Source organism: Podarcis bocagei (genome assembly GCF_964188305.1).
Source record: "Podarcis bocagei genome assembly, chromosome: 1".
Taxonomy (NCBI): Eukaryota; Metazoa; Chordata; class Lepidosauria; order Squamata; family Lacertidae; genus Podarcis; species Podarcis bocagei.
This window is the reverse complement of record NC_138125.1, coordinates 113,257,750-113,278,685: the sequence shown is the minus strand read 5'-3', so window position 1 is coordinate 113,278,685 and position 20,936 is coordinate 113,257,750.

Here is a 20,936-nt window from a genome sequence, read left to right as displayed (position 1 = left end):
AACTCACATGCTGTTGGGAGTAACAACAGTACTGAGTAGTGTGTCTGAGCTTGTATACATGTTTTGCATAGGTTTCAGGCTAGCTGGTGGTCTCCAAGGTTACCTGAGCATTCCTTCTGCTAGTCTGTGAATGAAACTGCTGTCTTGCTAGCTTGATGTTTACACTCCTTCCTCTCAGTTAGAAAGTTGTTGTGTTCATTAGTAAAGTTTCCTTGTGTGTACTTCATGGGCACGCTCAAGTTTCCTGCCAGCAATCCACATGGGCATGGCATTCAAAAGTTAAATTAACAGTTAGAAGCAAAACAAATAAAGCTTCAGTATTTTATTTCCTTTTGGAATCAAGGATGCTGCCAGTTGAGTGTGATTTAAACAATGAATAAGACTTTGATTTTTATACAAGACAGAAATAGCTGATTGCTTATTTGGCACTGTCTCCATAACCATAAAGGAACTTTCATCCGTAACAATGCATACAGTGGTACCTTGGTTCTCAAACTTAATCTGTTCTGGAAGTCCATGCCAAAACCAAAGCGTCCCAAAACCAAGGCACGCTTTCCCATAGAAAGTAATGCAAAATCCGTTCCAGACTTTTAAAAGCAACACCTAAAACAGCAACTTAACATGAATTTTACTATCTAACGAGACCATTGAGCCATAAAATGAAAGCAATAAATAATGTACTGCAGTCACACAATCAATCAGGAGCTGAACTGGGTTCCACACAGTCGTAAAAACAAAACAAAAAGAGCCGCAAAACCAAATCACAAAATAAATAGCAAAAACAGACAGACCACAGCGTAACACTCAAAACGGAAGTGTGGCACTCAAAATGGAGCATGTTCGGTTTCTGAAAAAGGTTTGCAAACCGGAACACTTACTTCCGGGTTTGCAGTGTTTGGGTTCCAAGTTGTTTGAGTACCAAGGCGTTTGAGAACCAAGATAACACTGTACTATTAGAGTTAAAAGTATTATCATCATTAGTAAGGTAAAGGTAAAGGTACCCCTGCCCATACCGCCAGTCGTGTCCGACTCTAGGGTTGCGTGCTCATCTCGCTCTAGAGGCCGTGAGCCAGCGCCGTCCGAAGACACTTCTGGGTCACGTGGCCAGCGTGACGAAGCTGCAGCTGGCGAGCCAGCACCAGCGCAGCACACGGAAACGCCGTTTACCTTCCCGCTATAAAGCGGTCCCTATTTATCTACTTGCACTTAAGAGTGCTTTCGAACTGCTAGGTGGGCAGGAACTGGGACCGAATGACGGGAGCTCACCCCGCCGCGGGGATTTGAACCACCGACCATATGATCAGCAAGTCCTAGGCACTGAGGTTTTACCCACAGCGCCACCCGCGTCCCTATCATCATTAGTATTATTGTACTATTCACAGTGGCATAGCGTGGGTTGTCAGCACCCGGGGCAAGGCAAGTAATTTGCGCCCCCTAACCCGTGGATTTGCACCCCCTAACCCTAACCCCCAGATGTTGCGCCCGGCCCCCCCTGCACCCCCCATGCTACGCCACTGACTATTCATTACATTTATATTGCCCTTCATCTGAGGATCACAGGGTGGTTAACAATATAAAAACACAAAAGGCATAACATAGCAACAAGCTAAAACCGTAACATCCTCCACCCCAACCATAAATTGTTTAATTAGGCCAAGGCCTGGGAGAAGATGAATGTTTTTTCCTGGAGCCTAAATGAAGGCACCTAATGGGCCTCCCTGGGGAGAGCATTCCACAAGCGGGGAGCCACCACAGAAAAGGCCTGTTCTCATGTTGCCACCCTGCAGACTGCTCATGAAGAAGGCACACACAGAAGAGCCTCAGATGACGGTCACAATGTCTGGGTTGGTTCACATGGGAAGAAGCAGTAGATAACTTTTGAACAACGGAAGTTAAGTGAAAGTTTAATGATAACAAAAGTCTTCGCAGTGGCGTAGCGTGGAGGGTGCAGGGGGGGGCGGCCGCACCGGCCGCAAAATCTGGGGGATAGGGTTAGGGGGCGCAAATTCATGGGTTAGGGGGCACAAATTACTTGCCTTGCCCCGGGTGCTGACAACCCACGCTATGCCACTGAGTCTTTGTGTGCGTACCTCTCTCCTGCCCAAAACATGATGACAGAGGCTTTTGCATGTTGAGACAAAGATCTTTATTCAGGCAAGTAATAGGACAGGCTCAGCAGCAGACAAAACACTAGAAATCAAGAGTTCAGGAGCTGAGCAACAATTTCAGAACTGAGCAGAAGCAACAAAGATGTCCCAAGAAGTGTCTATGCTCTTCTGCCAAGTTTTTAAAGATGAGGTATGGAGAGCTTACTTGCATGACTCTCCTGACTTGTGAGAATGGGTGGGCAAGTCCATTCATCTCTGTGGACTTGGTGCTTCATCCCTGGTGATAAGGCTGCACCCTCCCCTTCCGATTCCTGTTAACATCATGTCACTTCCAGCTCAGCCATCCCCAACCATCCATGCTCCCCTCAGCCCTCAGTTAGGCTCTCCTCTCCACAGGAGGGGCAGAAGCTGGAGAATCTACTTCCTCTATCCTCAGTTTCCACTATTTGCCCCTATTTGCTTCATCCTAATCCTCCTCACCACACAGAACCTGTAAATCCATGTTTGATCCTAATGGAGCTACAGAGTATGTGTGCTCCTTTTCCCTGCTCCATTCTTAACATTCATGTAATTCTCCAGAAATGTTTAAAAGCTACTAGCTGCAAAAAAATTACAGAATAAATTATGCAACACCAACTACTGCATTTGCATAATTTATACAGGTGGAAAAATCCAGCTTTCTGCGTCTCAGAAACTGGGTTATCAGAAGGTAGATTTTTTTATTCTATTTCACTTTAGTTTAGCATTGAACACACATAAGCTTTGGTGGCACTGGAGACAAAAAGAGCAGGGGGAATGGAAAACCATCACAAAGAGACCAAATAATGTGAAAATATATTTAGCTTGTGGTGTTGCTCCCAGGGAAACAACAAATTCAAGGGCAAGGAACAAGTTTCTTTGAAAAAAGTGAGCCCTATGTGTGGTTCTTGTTTGCAGATTTCTCCTGCAAAGTTCAATTTTTAAATGCCTACTGTCTGAAGAATCAAGTTAAGGGTTGTTGGTGAGGATAGCATTTCATGAGTATCACCAAGTAGAACAACTGAACTGGGAGGTTTGGAGCTTAAGAAACACCACACTAGCTTGGCGATGACAGTAAGAGGGCAAAAAGAGAATTGTGCAATACAAACAGTAGCACTGCAATCCAACAGGAATTGTGTGTCAAGACCCTGAAGCCACCCCCTCGTTGATGAATAAGACACAAGCACACGGATATTGGGTTAATGGTTATGGGGTGAATTTAGGCCACAACTTTATTGGTAACAGAATATGAGCGGTATTGGTTTAGGCATTGGAACTGACCTGACTATATCTGACTCCTGCCCGTCACGCAGGGAGCTCCACCTGGGTTCCCGGCGGGGTCGTGGCATGGCCCTAGCCCCACCCTGGACTTTGGACAAGATCCACACCCCCGGATTCCTTTAACGGAATACCCTTAAGCTTGGAGGGGCAGGTGATGGCCACACCTCCCCTACCCCATCATAAGATCAACCAAAGCCTAACCGCCATACCTTACAAAGTTGTGATGATTGCTACGAGGTAGGTGAAAATCCAATGGCCCATGCCAATTTGCCATGGAAAAATTCCTACCAGGCCCCTCAACGGCGGCCAACCGAGGTCCACAGCAAGGCCAATGTTAAAACCTGAATGCAGAAGTGGATTCCTGTTCCATAAGCATGTGGATGTCATTAGATGTTGCCTGAAGACTTCTGCATAGCTGTGGAAACTCACCTGTCTCTGCTCAAAGGGTTCAGTGAGATTACAGGAGAAGACATGAGGCAAAAGAATTAAGAATGCAGCTATCAGGAGAATAAGAATCCATATGCCGGTACTTCTTCATATAAAGAGGCCTTGATGGATGACATGGGATGGTGGATTTAAATGTGGCTGCCATAATTTTTCATAGCAAGTTTCTGTAACTACAATGTTCTAATCTGCTTTTAATTAATTTTATTGGCAGGTATTAAAAAAAACAACCCAACAATTTATAATGTTAAGTGGTTGGGAGTGAACTGTGTGGTCTGTCCCCCTTTCCCAGGAATGTCCAGTATTTCTGGGAAGCTAAACTAGCATCACGATTTTGTAATTTTATTCCCTTTAATAGTAAAAATAATAGTAAATAGTCGCTCTTCTGTGAGCCAAGAGGAAGCCTGGTATAATTAGTCTAACCATGCAATTCAGTACTGCAGGGAGTCCTGCAGCCGGTCATTAATCTGTCCGCTTGCCAGCAGGAAGCCTACAGTGAAAGAAATTAAATAGTGCTGCGTCTCTGCAAGAGAATACAAATCAAATGCATTTTTAATAAAGTTATAAACTAATAATAATCACCCTTTGATTGTCCTTTCTAATCTGCTCCATGCCTGTTTTTATCTAGAGTACTTTTTCAGTGGAGGCACTCGCAAGACTATTGCATGCCGAGGAAAATGCCAAATGAATGCAAATCTTGCCAGAGCTAATCCAACCCCACTTTCTGCATGGTTTTGCAGTTTTCAGCCAAGCTCCAGTTGTCTACAAAACAATAAACTCAGCAAAACATTTGACCATAGCAAGCTGTGCCCTCAGCAATTCGCAGAGGTGCCCTCTCAGTGATGCCTTTCTAGTTCATGTTTGGCCAGCTCTTGAAAACAAGATGACTAATGGGAAAATCTTTAACAACATGAATAATTGTCTCCTTTCTTCTCCCCAACCCAACATTTCTCAGCCCAATCTAAAGGGGATAGTGAGTGAACTAGGGCTGGGCTGGACTTCTGATAGTTTACAAAATGAAGGCCCACATTAGCGACAGGGTGTCTGGAAGAAGGAAGGGTGGATGAAACCCTCTCCTCTATTTCACGTTTTCAGAAAGGTGCATAGTTTTCAAGGCAGATGACTCACCAGAGCTCTTTGCAGCTTCAATCACCTCCATTGTTTCCAGAATGCCATTTGGAATGGCGCCACAAAATGGGGGCAGGGTAGTTATTGTTATTATTTGTTTAAATTTGTATGCTGCTTTCCCATACAAATATGTTCAATATTTGTATCCCACTTTCCTATATAAATAGGCCAGATATAAATATGCAGCTCATAACAAACAAAAATGCAGATCAATACATCATTACAATAACAACCCAATAATGGATCATTTCAAAACGTAAGGTGGCAACACAGCAAAGTCAGTTTGAGTGCATGAACATTATTACATTTTCAAGTCAACATAAAAGAAACCATCAATCATTATAACATGTCAATTAATGACAAATATAATAAGGGTTTCAGCTCGCTGAACGTGAAGCAACTCTTCCAGACACATGCTGAAGGGGACAACAAAATGACCTTGATTCCACGAATTATGTATGTATCATCATGGTTTGGGATATTGTGCTGTTATAGCAGCTGACAAACTCTAAGCCACTTAGATCTATCTGGTAGGGTAAGTCCATGCAAGAACACAGCATGCGACATTTCCTAACATGTCAGTGAAATTGCGTATAATTGAAACCCATTGAAAAAGCCTGCAAACACCCCATACTGTCCCCTGCTCCACCCTTGTTTCACCCTTATAGTGACGTTTCAGTGACATCTTTATTATGTTCCTAGGTCACTTCTGAGTTCAGTGCGATGCACGTATACACCGTCACACACATACTGAGGCAAGTTTGCTTGGGTACCTAACTCTCATCTTTTGAAAAAACAGAATAGGATCTCATAGGATTTTCAGATTGCTTTTATTCCCTCCAAAGGCTCCTACTTCCTACACCGACAATGGAAAACAGACACTTCCTTGATGTCAAGATGCTGCTTCTCCCATAGCTCTCAAAGGGGTTCCACTCTGCTTTGGATGTCATTCCGATTTGTCTCCTTCCCTTGCTCTTTTCCCAGTTGCACATGGAGTGTACTATGGTAAGACATACTCTAGAGGCTATGGACCATTTTTTTGCCCAAGAAGAAAGAAAAAACCAATCTTGCACACAAACACAGAGGGAAAGGATTTAGTGAGTTGCTTACTTGCATATGTATGGCATGAAAAGTTAGCAGTTTTTGTGAGGAAAGAAGCTAAGAGAAAGTATTAAGCTAGACTAGATGAACCACTGAGCTGATCCAGCAAGGCTATTCTGATGTTCTTAGGAGCACAAGCATCATTGTTTCCTCTGCATCATTTCTGTAATAATCTGTAAGATTAAGGGCAGGATGGAGCCATGATCAACACCTCAAAGTCCCATTGATTTCCACTGCAGCATGAAAGATCCTCCTCCTTCTCCTCCTCAGAATATCTGTCCTGCCCTTCCTTTCAAAGAAGTCCAAGGCAGCAGACACCAAAGTGGCAAAACATTAAAAATAAAAATAAAACAAAAACATATTTAAATATGTATGAACAATTAAAAACATCTAAAAACATGCAAACACAAATAAAGCACAAAGCCAATAATTTCAAGGCTACCAGGAATAGCACTTAACTCTCTTCCACTAAAATCAATGAGACATTGAAGTGTATCATCTGGATCATAATGTTACATTATTTTTGCTGCATGTATTTTCCAGTTCATCTATCTGCTCCCAGGGTAGCCAGTTGAAGCCCTCAGTATCAAGTTGGACTCCAGCTCCCATAATCCTCTGACTATTGGCCATGCTTGTTGGGACTGATGGGAGCTGGAGTCCAGCCGCAGGTGGAGGACACAATGCTGGCTAACTCTGTTCGACAGTGGAATTTGCTGCCAAGGAGTGTGGTGGAGTCTCCTACTTTGGAGGTCTTTAAGCAGAGGCTTGACAACCATATGTCAGGAGTGCTCTGATGGTGTTTCCTGCTTGGCAGGGGGTTGGACTCGATGGCCCTTGTGGTCTCTTCCAACTCTAGGATTCTATGATTCTATGATTCTATGATTCTATAATCTCCTCATGCAATTTACCTCCATTTACTCTTTATTCCACTGTCTAATCTAATTGGCTCCCCTGTTAACTCTTACACTCCAAATATATGTATCAAAGCGTTTCCAAGTGTTTGCACAGGGCCGTCTTTACCTGGGGTGCAAGGGGTGCGGTGCACCCGGGTGCCGAATTCTGGGGGGCACCAAATGTATTCTGGAGGGTGCCAAATGTATACCTACTGTATACTGGTCCCTCTCGATTGACGGCAGTGAAAATCAATGGAGCGAAAGTCCCCGCTGCCCGTCGCTCTGTTACTCCGTAGCGTCAAATATTCCCGACAAGTCAGGAAACAAAAGCAGTTCTTTCCCTGTGTCATTGTTACAGGTGAGCGATTTTCCTCCCCCCCAAAAAAGTCAACAACTTTGGCTCCCCCTCCCCAAAAAAGCTCAAGAACTTTGAGTTTGTCCCCCCCCCCCCAAATCTGGGGGCAGCTAAGTTAAATTTGGGGGTGCTGGGAGGATCTTTGCACCCCGGCGGCACATATGCTAAAGATGGCCCTTGTTTGCATCATACCTCATTGCATTTTGTGGGAATTGTCTCAGCAGAAGTGGAGACTACCATGCAGGAGGAAGTTAAGAAGAGGAAAGTAGTAAAAGCTACAAAGATCTCCGTATAGCGAGGGAAAATGTCTAACAGAAGTACTCGCTAGGCTTGATTACTATTGAGGCTGAGCAAGTCTGAAATTAATGAAGAAAGGTAATTACATCCCCACCTCCTCTTTCAAGCACATGTTCTGTGATTAACCATAATTTTACGAAATAGCCCAACTACCGAGGCATGCTTTATTAACCCCAATATGAAAAAAGAAGTTATTTTACAAACCTAATGGTTTGGAGGACTTTGCAAGCTGAGGCCATTAAGTAATGTTCCGTGCTTGTCCCCCAATAAAGGTGGCTGAGTGTGCAATTCTATGCTTGTCTATTCAGAAGTCAGCCCCTTTGTGCTCAACGGTGTTTACTCCCTGTAAAGTGTGTAAAGGATCGCATCCCAAAGCATTAAAAATAAATTTGTTTAATAAATAAAGGTTTAATAAAAAGTTTTAAAAAACAAAGGATGTTGGGATGATGCTTAAAAGCAAACAGAGGCTACATACACACTAAACCACCTGTAGCACAAAAAATTGGATTTTCTTTATCTGGAATTGTTCATGCTCATCCTCAACATGTTGCTTTCAGTCTAAATTCATTCTAGATTGTGCCATCCATAACTTGGTTATAGATTAGGGTGGGTTAAGAAGACAAACTCTAGGGCTGCCCTGGCAGTGTGTTTACATCCCTTTTGCAACTGCTTATAAAATAGAGAGGCCTTTTCTTACCTGCAAAGGTTTTGGCAGCTCAGGTTTTGCTTGGCAAGGGTAGTTATAATGTCTGAAAAGTTCATGCCAATTGGATGGAAAACACAGATGTTACAGACAGCTGCAGACCAGCTGCATCTCCCACTGAACACAGTGGGAAGTGATGAAGAAAGGGAATGACAAAAACAAATGAAACAATAAAATGAATGTGATATTGATGAATGAATAATTAGACAAATTAGTGTTTAATCATGAAAAATATTAATAATGAGAATGAATGGAACAAAAAGATTATTGAATGACCTGAATGGGTGTCTCATTATCACTCTGAATAAGAATATGAAGGGCTTTGGGACAGACAATTGCCGTTCCATAAATACCTTTACAGTATTATCCTGTTTGCCACAGAAAATTGGTTCCATATGATTGCCTCCTGCCCCCCCCCTTGGGTCCAGAAAAATCTGGATAGATTTCCCACATTTGTTAGCTCAGCCTTTGTCAACCTGGTGCCCTCTAGACGCTTTGGACCACAACTCCCACCAGACCCAGCCATGTGGTTCAAAGCATCTTGCAAGAACACCAGGTTATAGTGAAGGCTGGGCTGGAGCCATGGTTATGTGAGGGACTGGCTGGAGACTGTTGAGTGGTGGATGGATCCTGATGAGTAGGCACCAGGAAAAGGGGGGTTGGAGACTGACTTGGATGAAGGGATCAGTGATCTGGGGGAACCTGTAACAGCCGGGAGATGAGAGGCAGAGGCAGGAGAAGCTGCAGGATTGGAGCACGAAGAACAGGTGTAGGAGAAGGGAGAGATAGGTGAGCCTGGCACAGGGTCAAACACTTCCACACATCTCCATCCAGCTCCCTCCCCTCCTGCTCTACTGTCTCCCAGGACCAGGAGAAGACTGAAGCTGAAGGAGCAGAAACAAGTCACGCACAGGCAGAGTCTTTGGCCACTTGCACACAGCTTGGATACAGGCGATACATAAGCTGAGGTCAGGGGTTGGGCCTCCCTGTTGCAGCTACTTACTCGTCAGATGCACACCTAGAAGTAGCTGAGAGACATGGTACTGACAGGCATGCCTTTTCCTAACTTGTAAGTGTCCTTTTGACAATAAAGAGTGAACTCCTCACTCTGGACATTCCTTGCCTGACAGGCCGTGACAGATTGCTACGCATACCTAGCTAGTTAGCAGTCAGTCCAGCCAACCTATGCCAGAAGGTTGCCCAGATACTCGGAAAGCTGTATGGGAATCACGCAGAAGCCCTTATTAGTGGCAACCCCACTGCTTATGAAACGGCCTTTTGAATCAAAGCAAAAACTGCACCTTTATCCCAAGGCAAAGGAACTTTTGCTGACTTCTTCCAAAGTGCTCTTGCAAGCAGCACTGTCAAGAGCATTATGGATTCGCGGGGCCACTAGGGGCGCATCGGAAGATGGCTGACAATAACATCTCTCCGACCCACGGGAGGTAATTAGGAGGCTGTGATGGGAGTAAATAGCCTCCCTACCCCCCCCCAAGGTTGTGGGGGGGGGCTGCCCTTGCCTGCTGTGCCCTATACCACCCCTGAATTTGTGGGGATGGGGGCACTAGGCAGAATGCCCTCCTGTGGATCTCGGTGCTCCTGGACGCTGTCTCTGATCTGCGCCGCTAGCTGCAAAAACTTCAAAAGGAACAATTAGGAAGAAGCGAATGCACATATTTCAAGGAAGGAGGGGGGAGTAAAGACTGCTAACTGAAGAGTTCTCTGATAAACAAGACGAGTCGGAAGAACAAGAATCAATCATGAGAAGATATGCCAAGACTCGGTATGGCAAAGGGACTGGATGGGGGAGGGGGGGAACTTTCCTTTTTTCCCTCTATGTGATTAAACAAGAATCCCCCCCCCCTCACAAGTCAGAAATGCCGTTTTAATGACTTAAGCTGTGGATTTACGACTGTGTGGAGATAAATTTTCTAACCAAAGCATGTTTTAAGAAGAGTGTGGAAGGTTTAAGAGCTCTGGAATGACGCAGTTAAAAATACCGTCGCCATATTGGCAAGCTCTGTCGGAGGACTTGAGTCTGGGAGGAGGAAAAGAGCTGTCTTTATATTGTGGGTGAGACTCCTCAGTGGGACTTAAGAACGACAGATCCTGAGATTAATGATGGAAAGAGCGATGTTATTTATGAAAGTGATGATATATGGAAACCATCTCGATATGAGGATTGGACAAACGGAAAAATCCACACAGGATATAATTGGTGTTTTTCTGCTTAAGGATATTATCAGAAGAGATCTTAAAGAAAAAATATACGAACAAGATGAGATGTGGAAACAGCAAGTTAAGACTGGATAGAATTATGAACTTTATTTGGACTGATTGGGAAATGAACGCAGTAACAAGAAGATGATCGGAATCCCCCTTCGGATCTTGAAATATGGGTCCCCTCAACAAAAATTTAAAATTCGGCTTTGTAATTTGGAATTTATGTGATGTGATTTGATTTGATTTGATTGGTCGGTTAATAAAAATTATTAATTTTTTTTTTAAAAAGAGCATTATGGATTCGCTTTCAGAAAACCACTTACAAAACTTAAAGATATGATTGGTCTTTGATGCCCTTCTATTTTGCTGCTGAATTCCAAAAGAGCTTAGTATAATAGTAATGGCTTTATGATGGCAAGAGAGAGCAAAAGGTGCCACAATGGGGGGTGCTGTGCAGTATAAAAACAGTAGATTTAAAGGGGGGGGGGACTACAGTAAGGTGGTAAGGAACACTGGGGGGGGGGTGATTATTTATATAAGTACCATAGTTCAAGTCCAAAAATGTAAGCCACCATGAATGTCAAGTTGTAAGTCATAATTTTTTCCTTTCAGGTAAACTTCTGAGGTCTGCTGGTTTATTAAAATATCCACTACTGTGGATTATGTGAACAATAGTCTGTGCCCTTTAACAACATATCATTCATTTGTAACGTTCACAAATCAAAGCCAAGCGAGGAATATGTATTTTCCTTTGCTTTGTAGGTACCATTGGGAAGCAAAGATGAGTGAAGGTAAGTGATCTGATTCTACAGTTTCATCTATTTATTTTACTTGTGTGCCAATGGGTACATTACATCCTTCCCTCCTAGCTGAAGGGAAAAAGAAGGAACGCATTTTGCCTCTCCTGCCATCAAGGCAGCACAGGCGATTTTGTTTCCACCTTAATCATTTATCCTCAGGATGGCTACTTCTCACAGAAGGAAAAACAGACCACTGCACACCTGCTTAAGTTAATAATTTAAATGTATGCAGAGACAACAAGGTAAAACAAATTGTGCAGAAGACAAACGACCCAAGCAAGCTCCTCTAAGGCCATACACTAGTAAAAACCTGCCATTTGTCCTACATTCTGATGCTTTATTTAAATGTGCATCCTGTTTGTGTGAAGGCTCAAGATAGGAGGCATATTTTTTAAATGTAGGGTTGTTTTTTATTATAAAATGCGTCACAAAGAGAAGAAACACAAGCATAGTAAATAGCTTCCAAACAGCTTACTCCTTAGCCCATCAGAGGGATCTGAAGTTGGAAACATTCAAGCCTGCACTTGGTTGAAATTGTGTAGGGAGCTTCATAACTACTTGAGAGTGCAGGTGGGTGAATGTGTCAATTTCAGTTTTGCCCAGTTTCTCATTTCTATATCACTTTGCATTTTTAAAAAAAATTCTCATGAAAGCTCATCAGCATTTTATATCACATTTCTCCTCATTTAATGCCTGGAAATTTTGCCTGCCACAGGTATTTTTACAAACAAACTTCCCTAATACATTCTAATGCATTTTTCTAGGATATTTCCCACTAACATGCATTTTTATAGCAAGATATCCTCTAACAGATGCATTTTGTACACATTTTGGCTGGAACACCATGCACCTGTCTTTCAACCTGGATGATCCATTTAACCTCCATGAATTTGGTAGATGATCTTCTAAGACCTTTTCAGAAAGTGGCCATGTCTTTGTATTGTAGCAACGAGTTCCCTTAAATTAGGCTGCAATCTCAAAAACCCTTTCCTGTCTTTGGAGCCATTAAGCTATGATCAAAATTATCATAGCCTTTCTAAATTCAAGAAGCAAAGTAGGAGTAATATTATGAAATATACAGCAGGAATTAAAGTCAATTTGAGGGAAATTTACAAACATATGTTCTCACTTTTATGCCGAGGACAGTACAATCATATTCACTTACATACAGGGCCTAAAAATATATTATAAATTCATATCCAGCTGTTGTTGGTGTTGATGAAAACGGGCTCTTGGAGAGAGAGGGGGGGGGAACTATACCCAGCTAATTAAGAATAGATTCACCTTCTGCTTCCTGAAATGTTGTAGCACATACACCAAGGAAAACAAACCAAATTCTTGAAACTGTTTCTTTTGAAAACCTGGAATTAATTATATTGCTAGATCTCATCTGCAAACTCAAGAGCCATTCAAGAAGTTTTAATGGGAGCAGAAATTAACCCTATTGGCCCCTTCAGTCACCTGATTCCTGCTGAGCTGGCACCTGCACCATGACCCTAGGTAATCCCTGATAAGACTATCCTTCATGAATTTGCCTAATCTTTCAAAGCCACCTAAGTTGGTGGCCCTCACTGCCTTTTGTGGGACTGAATGCCATAGTTTAACTATATGCTGTATGAATAAGTAGTTTTCTGAATCTTCATTGGATGTCCATGCTATGAGAGAGGGAGGAAAAAACTTTTCTCTGTCACTTTCTCTACACCATGCATAATTTTACGCTTTGTCTCCAGGCCCCTCACTATCCTCCTTACCCAGGGTGGATCTACACACAGAAAACCCCCCGCTATAAATAAGTCAGAAATTAAATTGTTATAACAAAAGGGGAAAAAACCCGCTATGTAAAAATCACATAGAATTTCCTTTCTCTCTGGCACCATCTGGTGTTGTGTGTTTATAATGCATTCAAAACGTTGTGTTTTTTTTTTTACTAATGTAGCTGAGTCCCCTATTTTGAACATGCTCCTGTTTGTTGATACCCTTCTAAACAGTGTCGCCCAGAATAAAATGACAAGAAGAACCCTTCCCACTACCTAGATAGTAGCTCCATTAGTCCCTCCCAAGTAAGCATACAAATGATTTCACTGCTAAGGACTTCTAAATAGAAGAAAATGAATCAATCAGTTACTGAAACAGAGGTGAACTATCTGTAGCCTTTAACTATTGCGAGACTATAACCCGTATCAACCCTGACCATTGGCTATGTTGCCTGGGGCTGGTGGGGGGCTGGTGTCCAATAATATATGGATTCCTCACCCTTGTACTAAATGAACCGTATGTTGATCTCCCAACCACAAACATGGAATACATAAGAATGCATGTAAAATGGGCCTTCTTCTCGTGCATTATGTGCATTGGAACTGATGCAGAGTTCTGGGTAGAAGTGCCAGCTTGCAAGGACGATGGGGGGAGTCATTCATGTGATGTCAGGAGGAGCTGGGGGTGGAGCTTAACATGGCGGCCTTGTGGCTTCAATGGCCAGCGGCACTTCTTCCTCCCTCCTTCCCCTCCATGGCAGCAGCAGCAGGAGGAGGAGCCGGCCACTGCAGCCATGCCTCCACGCTTTGCCTCCACACTTTTTAAACATGGGGGAGCCTGGCCCCCACTCCCCCCCAAAAAATTTGGGGGGCCCAATGTCGGGATTCACAGAATGCTGTGTGAGATAGTAAGTCTGCAGGCTTGGGTTTGCAAGCTGATGCAACTGGCTGATGCAATCAGCCTGCAAGATTTTCTCTGGAAGTGCTGAGTCAGAAAGACTCAGCAGTAACGTGCTGACAGTTGATTGGCTGTCCTCGGTTTAAAAAGGAAACCTGTCCAGCAGTAAGTGTGGTGGTGTAGAGGAGTGTGGTCAGAGAGAGAGAGACAATTAGAGGTCTTCCTATTTGCCTTCAGGTGCAGCCAGATACTCTGTTTGACTGTATGAACTGCTCGTGTAGCCTGTAGATATTTGTATATAAAGTGGTACCTCAGGTTTGAGGCATCAGGCATAAGCCTGCATTTTATTAATGTTTGATCAGGACTTGTATATTAAAGAGAGGGCTTAGATTTTCAAAAGTTTCATGCCAGGCAGACCAGCTGCTTAAGAAAACACTGGCAATGTTTTCCTCCTAGACAAGGGGCCCCTTGATGTATAGCAGAAAACAAATCTCAAAGTCGTAAAAGCTGGAATTACAGGCTGAAGAGCAAGGCTACACAGACCCTACATAATTAATAGTTGGTAAACAGTAAAATAATACCAATGTGCCTCCCAGTAAAATGAGCCAGATCTTCTTTCTAAGGTTAAAGACCAAATGGAGAAAGAGAGCAATTTTTGGGAAGTCTCCTTTTAAAGCTGTTTCTTTCTTAAACTGAGAGAGTTAGAGGGCAATAAATGTTGGGAAGAGCTAATGGAAACAAAGCAACTGGCTGGAGAAGGGGGGGAAGTGTAAACTGAAGAGGCTTCTTTTAAAGCGGTTTTTTACTGTGTTCCTTTTTTTACTGAGTTCCCTTTTCTACTTTACAAAGACCTTATTCCTTTTAAGAGGCTACCTGTGTAGTGTATTGGCATAGATGTAATTATGCAAAGGATTTAACAAATGCTAGATTTTTATTTCATATAGTTGTAAGAGTTGTAATTAAGTCAGCCACCAGCCGAGCCCCCCTGCTAGACAGGAAGACGCCATCCGAGCTGTCCTGATATATAAGCTGTCAGACATTTGTTTAGAAACCTTCAAATGAAGGAGATCTTTCAATATTGATGTGAAACTCAAGATCCTTGACATATGTTTAAGATAAAAATTTAAGATTAACCATTTGTTTTAGAAGGCAATAGGGCAAGGAGGGCAAGAGGTGAGCTGGTAATTAAGATTCCTTGTTGAGACACATGTAAGATATATTACTACTTATTTGTCATTTATAGATGTAACAATATATAGCTCTTTGTGTTCCATATAAGGACAGGAGGATATGGGTGTATCTTTTAGGATTGGTTATAGCAATCAGCCAATAGGAAATCCAACCAGGCTGATTGGACAGAGGCAGCCAAAGGAGGAGCAAAGGGGGCTGGATTAAGGGAATATAAGTGCTGGCCATAATGGCAGGAGGCCAGGCCAGAGCTTGGTAACCATATACCACTGTGCCTCTCATTTATTTGTCTGACAAATAAATAATTATTTTAAATTCTCTATTGCTGCATTGAATATTTCATTCCAGCTAAGCGTTAACCACAAGCAGGGTGCTACAGGTTAAGTACTTAATTTGTTCTGGAGGTTTGTTCTTAACCTGAAACTGTTCTTAGCCTGAAGCACCACTCTAGCTAATGGGGCCTCCTGCTGGTGCTGCACCGCCGGAGCACGATGTTCTTATCCTGAAGCAAAGTTGTTAACCTCAAGCACTATTTCTGGGTTAGCGGAGTCTGGACCCTGAAGCGTATGTAACCTGAAGCGTATGTAACCCGAGGTACCACTGTATATAGCTCACAATAAATATACTGCACTGAAAAACCTGGAACTCTGAGCATTTCTGCTAAAGCGCTGTGAAGAATCCGCGACACCCAAATGGGCTTGGTCCCCAGGAGCTGGCACCCCCGGTCTAAGGCGAAGCCATAAATGACACATTGGCAGGATTTGGAAATAGTTTTGCCCCAAATCATGATCTTTTGTCTTCCTGTGTGCCTGAACTTCAGTCAGACATTTATTTATTTTTTAAAGAAGAAACTGGGCCTGCAATCTGAAAAAGACTATGTCAGCTACTTATCTTTGAGTGCAGGCCCCTTGTAATCTAAAAGATAGAACTATTTCTTCCCACACGGGAAAGCTCTAAGGACAATTACAATGCCACTGGCATGCTCAGTGTGTATAAAAATGTATATTGTAGCAAATCTTAAGGGTGCTTTTTCTGCACTCGTGTGTGCTTTCCACACCTGCGGAGCACAAAATATGACACCTGGCACAAATTATAGGCACCTGAGAATAATTGATTCTATTTTTAAAACATTACATTTCCTGTGCTTGTGTTCTCGATGAAAAGCTTTTGAAAGTAGAGGCCCTGGCAGCTCTCATAAAGGCTTAGACACTCATATAGACACACTCACACAGAGTGAGATCCTTCATTTCAATTCTGTTGACTTACAAAACATAAAGTTAAGGAAGGTATTCATGAAAACTCTATTCCAGAATGCCCAAACCACTGAGCCTCCTGGGCTTGCCGATCAGAAGGTCGGTGGTTCGAATCCCTGCAATGGGGTGAGTTCCCGTAGCTTTGTCCCAGCTCCTGACAACCTAGCAGTTCAAAAGCACACCAGTATGGTGGGATTGCAAGATCATTAAAAAAAAATTGGGAAATGATATACAACGAACTGAAAAAAATGTTTAAAACAACTTTTGTTAAGAAACCAGAAGCCTTTCTGTTGGGTATTTTAGGATAAGAACTGCCAGGGGGGAAACTGGACATTATTTATGTATGCTACAACAGCAGCAAGAATTTTAATAGCGCAGAAATGGAAGAACAATGGCAAGAAAAGTTGATGAATTATGCAGAATTAGCAAAGTTAAATCGTGTCCTCCCTAAAAGAGGTGTGACCTGGATACTGACCTCCTGTGTTGTGGGTGGGTTGGATTGGTTTGCCACAACACCTGATTGGTAGGTCCCTCGATGTTGGGTTGAATCTGACCAATGGGGTATAGTCCAAACGGATCGAGGGACCTATTTATGCCCATGCACGTGACCCAGAGCTTCCTCTTTTGGCTAGTGTATTCAGAACACCCGTCCACCTCTCCCTAATTTTAGGGCTTGTTGCGCTTGACCTTGCTATGCCGTCATGTGTCGTCTGTTGTTGGGACAGGGGCACGGCAGGAATTTCCCCACCTGGCTGATTGGCTGTTGCCATTTGGGTTTCGCCTGCCGTGTAGCAAATCGTCACAACTTGTAAGGTTGAGGATAGGCTTTGGTTCAGGTGATAGGGATGGGGGAGCGGTCTCACCATCCCTATGTGAAGGGTATTCCATTAAAGGAAACCAGGGACTCAACTGGTTTGGTCAACCCCTGAGAGGGGGTTGTGCCCGTACCTGAGTCCAGGAGGGCATCTGGGTGGTGAACATAGTCTGTTTCCGGCTTTTCACCTTCCCAGGTGTTCACCCTTGGCTGACCTATGCTGGTGCCCTGGGTCAGCGATGCCTGCAAGGGTGCAGGGAGCTAGTCGAACCAGAGCCTATGCAACCACTCACCTTCTGTAATCAATAAAGTTGTGGCCTGAATTCTGCCAAAAACCAAAACTAAAATTTGAGTCATGTGTGAATTTACTTATGGGGGAGGTCTCTGGGTCTGAACACGCAACAGACAAACTGACGCGAAAAGGACAATAGTGACTTTGGAAAATAATGGGAACCTTTTACAACTTATTTGCAGAAACAAAAACAAAAGAAACATGGACTCATTGGCAGGATTTAAATAAACATTTACAATTTTATTTACAGAGAACAAGAAATATAACAGGTGATAAGATAGCATTATGTACAAACAGCAGAATGTATCATTTGATGTATTAAACCAGAAATGGAAGTTGGGGGAAGTTACAGGGAGGGGAAAAGTGGAAAATGAATATTAAGTAATGATACTGGATATTTGTTATGAGAAAATAAAATAAATAAAAAATATTATTTTTAAAATAAAAGCACACCAGTGCAAATAGATAAATAGGTACCACTGTGGTGGGAAGGTAAACAGCGTTTCCGTGTGCTCTGGTTTCCGCCACGGTGTTCCGTTGTGCCAGAAGCGGTCATGCTAGCCACATGAGCTCTCTGTGGACAAACGCTGGCTCCCTCAGCCTGAAAATGAGATGAGTGCCGCAACCCCATATTCGCCTTTGGCTGGACTTAACCTTCCAGGGGTCCTTTTCCCTTTACATCAGACAGACAGAAACATAGGAAGCATTGAACTGGACCTCCTGACCTAGGAAGCTGCCTTATACTATAACAGACCATTGGTCTATCTACCACAGTACTGTCAACACCAATTAGCAGTTTTCAGACAGAGGTCTTTCTGAGCCCTACCTCAGTGGTGGGGACTGAGTCTGCGGCTTTCTGTGTGCAAAGCAGATGATCTGCCATTGAGGTACGACTCTTCCCCACTAATTGCATACAATCAATGGGAAAGGAAGGGCCACCAAAACAATGCAACACAGAGACTGGAGCCAGGACATCATGGAATAATAGAAAGCTACCATAAGCCCACAATTTACACAGTGATAGCGTTCCAGGATAAAAGGAGAAGGAGGACAAACATATATGCCACCTGGAGTTCTTTGGAGGAAATATAGGACACAGATGTCGCTGTGTGTGTGTGGGGGGGGGGGACGGGACCCTATTCCAGAATGCCTAAAACACACTTCACATATCTGTAAAGTTGCTCCACACCCAATACTACTTATGTATGATATGGCCTTAGTTGCATCAGTTTGGGCTACAAATGTATTTGGGAGTAGGCCTGTTGTAATATTTATTTTGAAATAAGTTGTTGATACTTTATCTATCTATCTATCATCTATCTATCTATCTATCTATCTATCTATCTATCATCTATCTATCTATCTATCTATCATCTATCTATCTATCTATCTATCATCTATCTATCTATCATCTATCTATCTATCTATCTATCTATCTATCTATCTATCTATCTATCATCTATCTATCTATCTTCCATCTATCTCTATCATCTATCTCCATAGGATACTACCTTCCATCAGTTTTGGGAGGTACTGAAGGCCCTCATGGGAGATGTGGCGTCATTTTTATTTTTCACTCCAGGTGCCAAACTGTCTAAACCTTAGCAAGGCCCTTAGAGGACACTCAGCATGAAGAATACACCCAGAGTAGTAGCTGATTTAAATTACATAAGAGTTGCAGAGTATTAAAAAGTTCATTTGGTGCAGGATGACACTGTTCTCTAAGGCACCATTTCGATACTTTGCAGCTGCAAATGTGAACCCTATGATTGTATGATGTTACACTTGCACCAAGGGGGGGGGGGGGGACAAATGGGTTTAAATCCCAGCTCACTCATGATTTTTCTTGGTGACCTTGAGCTGCTCCACAGCTGTATATTAGAAATAATAAAGATCAGAGGGAAATTGTGAGGGTGAACAAGATAGAAGCTATGAAGCACTTTGAGCACTTTCCAAAGGCACTATAAATAATCATAATAGGGAGTGAGATAGCTATCAGCCACTTTCGGTTGCCCAAGAATTGCTAAACTTATTGGATCCAAAGCAAAGGCAATGCACAAAGCTTTTGTTTATGACTGATTTCTGAACAATTTATTATTTACTGGGTGCCACAGTTCATCAGTTAGAAAAGCCTTTATTTACATTTATGGCAACCCTGCTTTCAGTTGTTTCTGGGGTTTAAGATTTTTCTTAAAATTGCATTTATTCCTTTTATGACTATGCCTTTCTTTTATTCCAGTGTGCTGTGCTGAAGTTCCCTAAACCTCAGTAATGAGTTGAAAAATTTCCTCCTCCTTTTAAAATTACACTTTGTTTCAATTACAGGTTGGCGCATTGACAATTACCTTTGTTTTGAGCACAGCAGGCTGCCATTATTTCACCCGGACGTGATTCCATCAAGTAAAGTTACTCTCCTTGGTGTGCACAAGTTCATTTCCTATCAAGCAGCAGCTCCACATTAGAGCTAAGAATTACATCAGAAGCAAATAAAGTGGCCCAAGGATGGGGGGAGGCATAGGTCCTAATTGAAAAGGGGGCTGGTTTCTACAGATTTCAGGGGATTCTGGACACAAAAAGCTGTCTGATCCAAATCTGACTTAAAGAGCAGTGAAGGGGCCTTGAAGTTGCTCCTCAATGACACCTGGACAGCAAACTGAGCAAGTACAAATGTCACTGCCTGACCCTCTTTCACCTAAGATTTACTCAGGAGTAGACCCATTGAAATTGATGGCGCTAACACATTAATTTGGGTGGATCTGCTCTGTGTAAACCTTAGGTGAGTACATTCAATATATTTTAACAATACTGAAGCAGAATTATATAAAATCTATCATATATATTTTCTGCAAAAACTGAGCACCAAAAGTAAAATCCGGTATATGTCTATTCAAAAGTAAGTCCCAGTGAGTTCCGTGGGTCTACCTCCCAAACAAGTGTGCACAGTATTGTAGCCTAACCCTGCAGTCCTAGGCTCATTTACCTGGAAGGAAGTTCCAGTGAATTCAGTGGAACATACTTATGAGTAGACATGCATAGAATTGCACTGTATGTCACACACAATGCATTCTTAACAGTCTCCCTTGGGAAAGTGGGGAAGTAGCTTTCATTGGTTGAATTGATCCTGCAGCCAGATCCTAAAATGTGTGCAGCAACTTCTATTTATGTATACCCTAATTCTGAAGATTGTTTTGCAAAGTTGTTCTGTGATATTGATACCTTAGGCCTGCCTTCCCTCCCTGGCAGTCCCACTGACTTCAGTGGCCAAGTAAGCATGCACAAGGCTCACAACTGAGCAGTGTAATTCTATGCACAGTCGCCTGGCAGTAAGCCACAATGAACAACAGTGGACCTTACTTCTGAATGCACAGGATCACACCGTATCATAT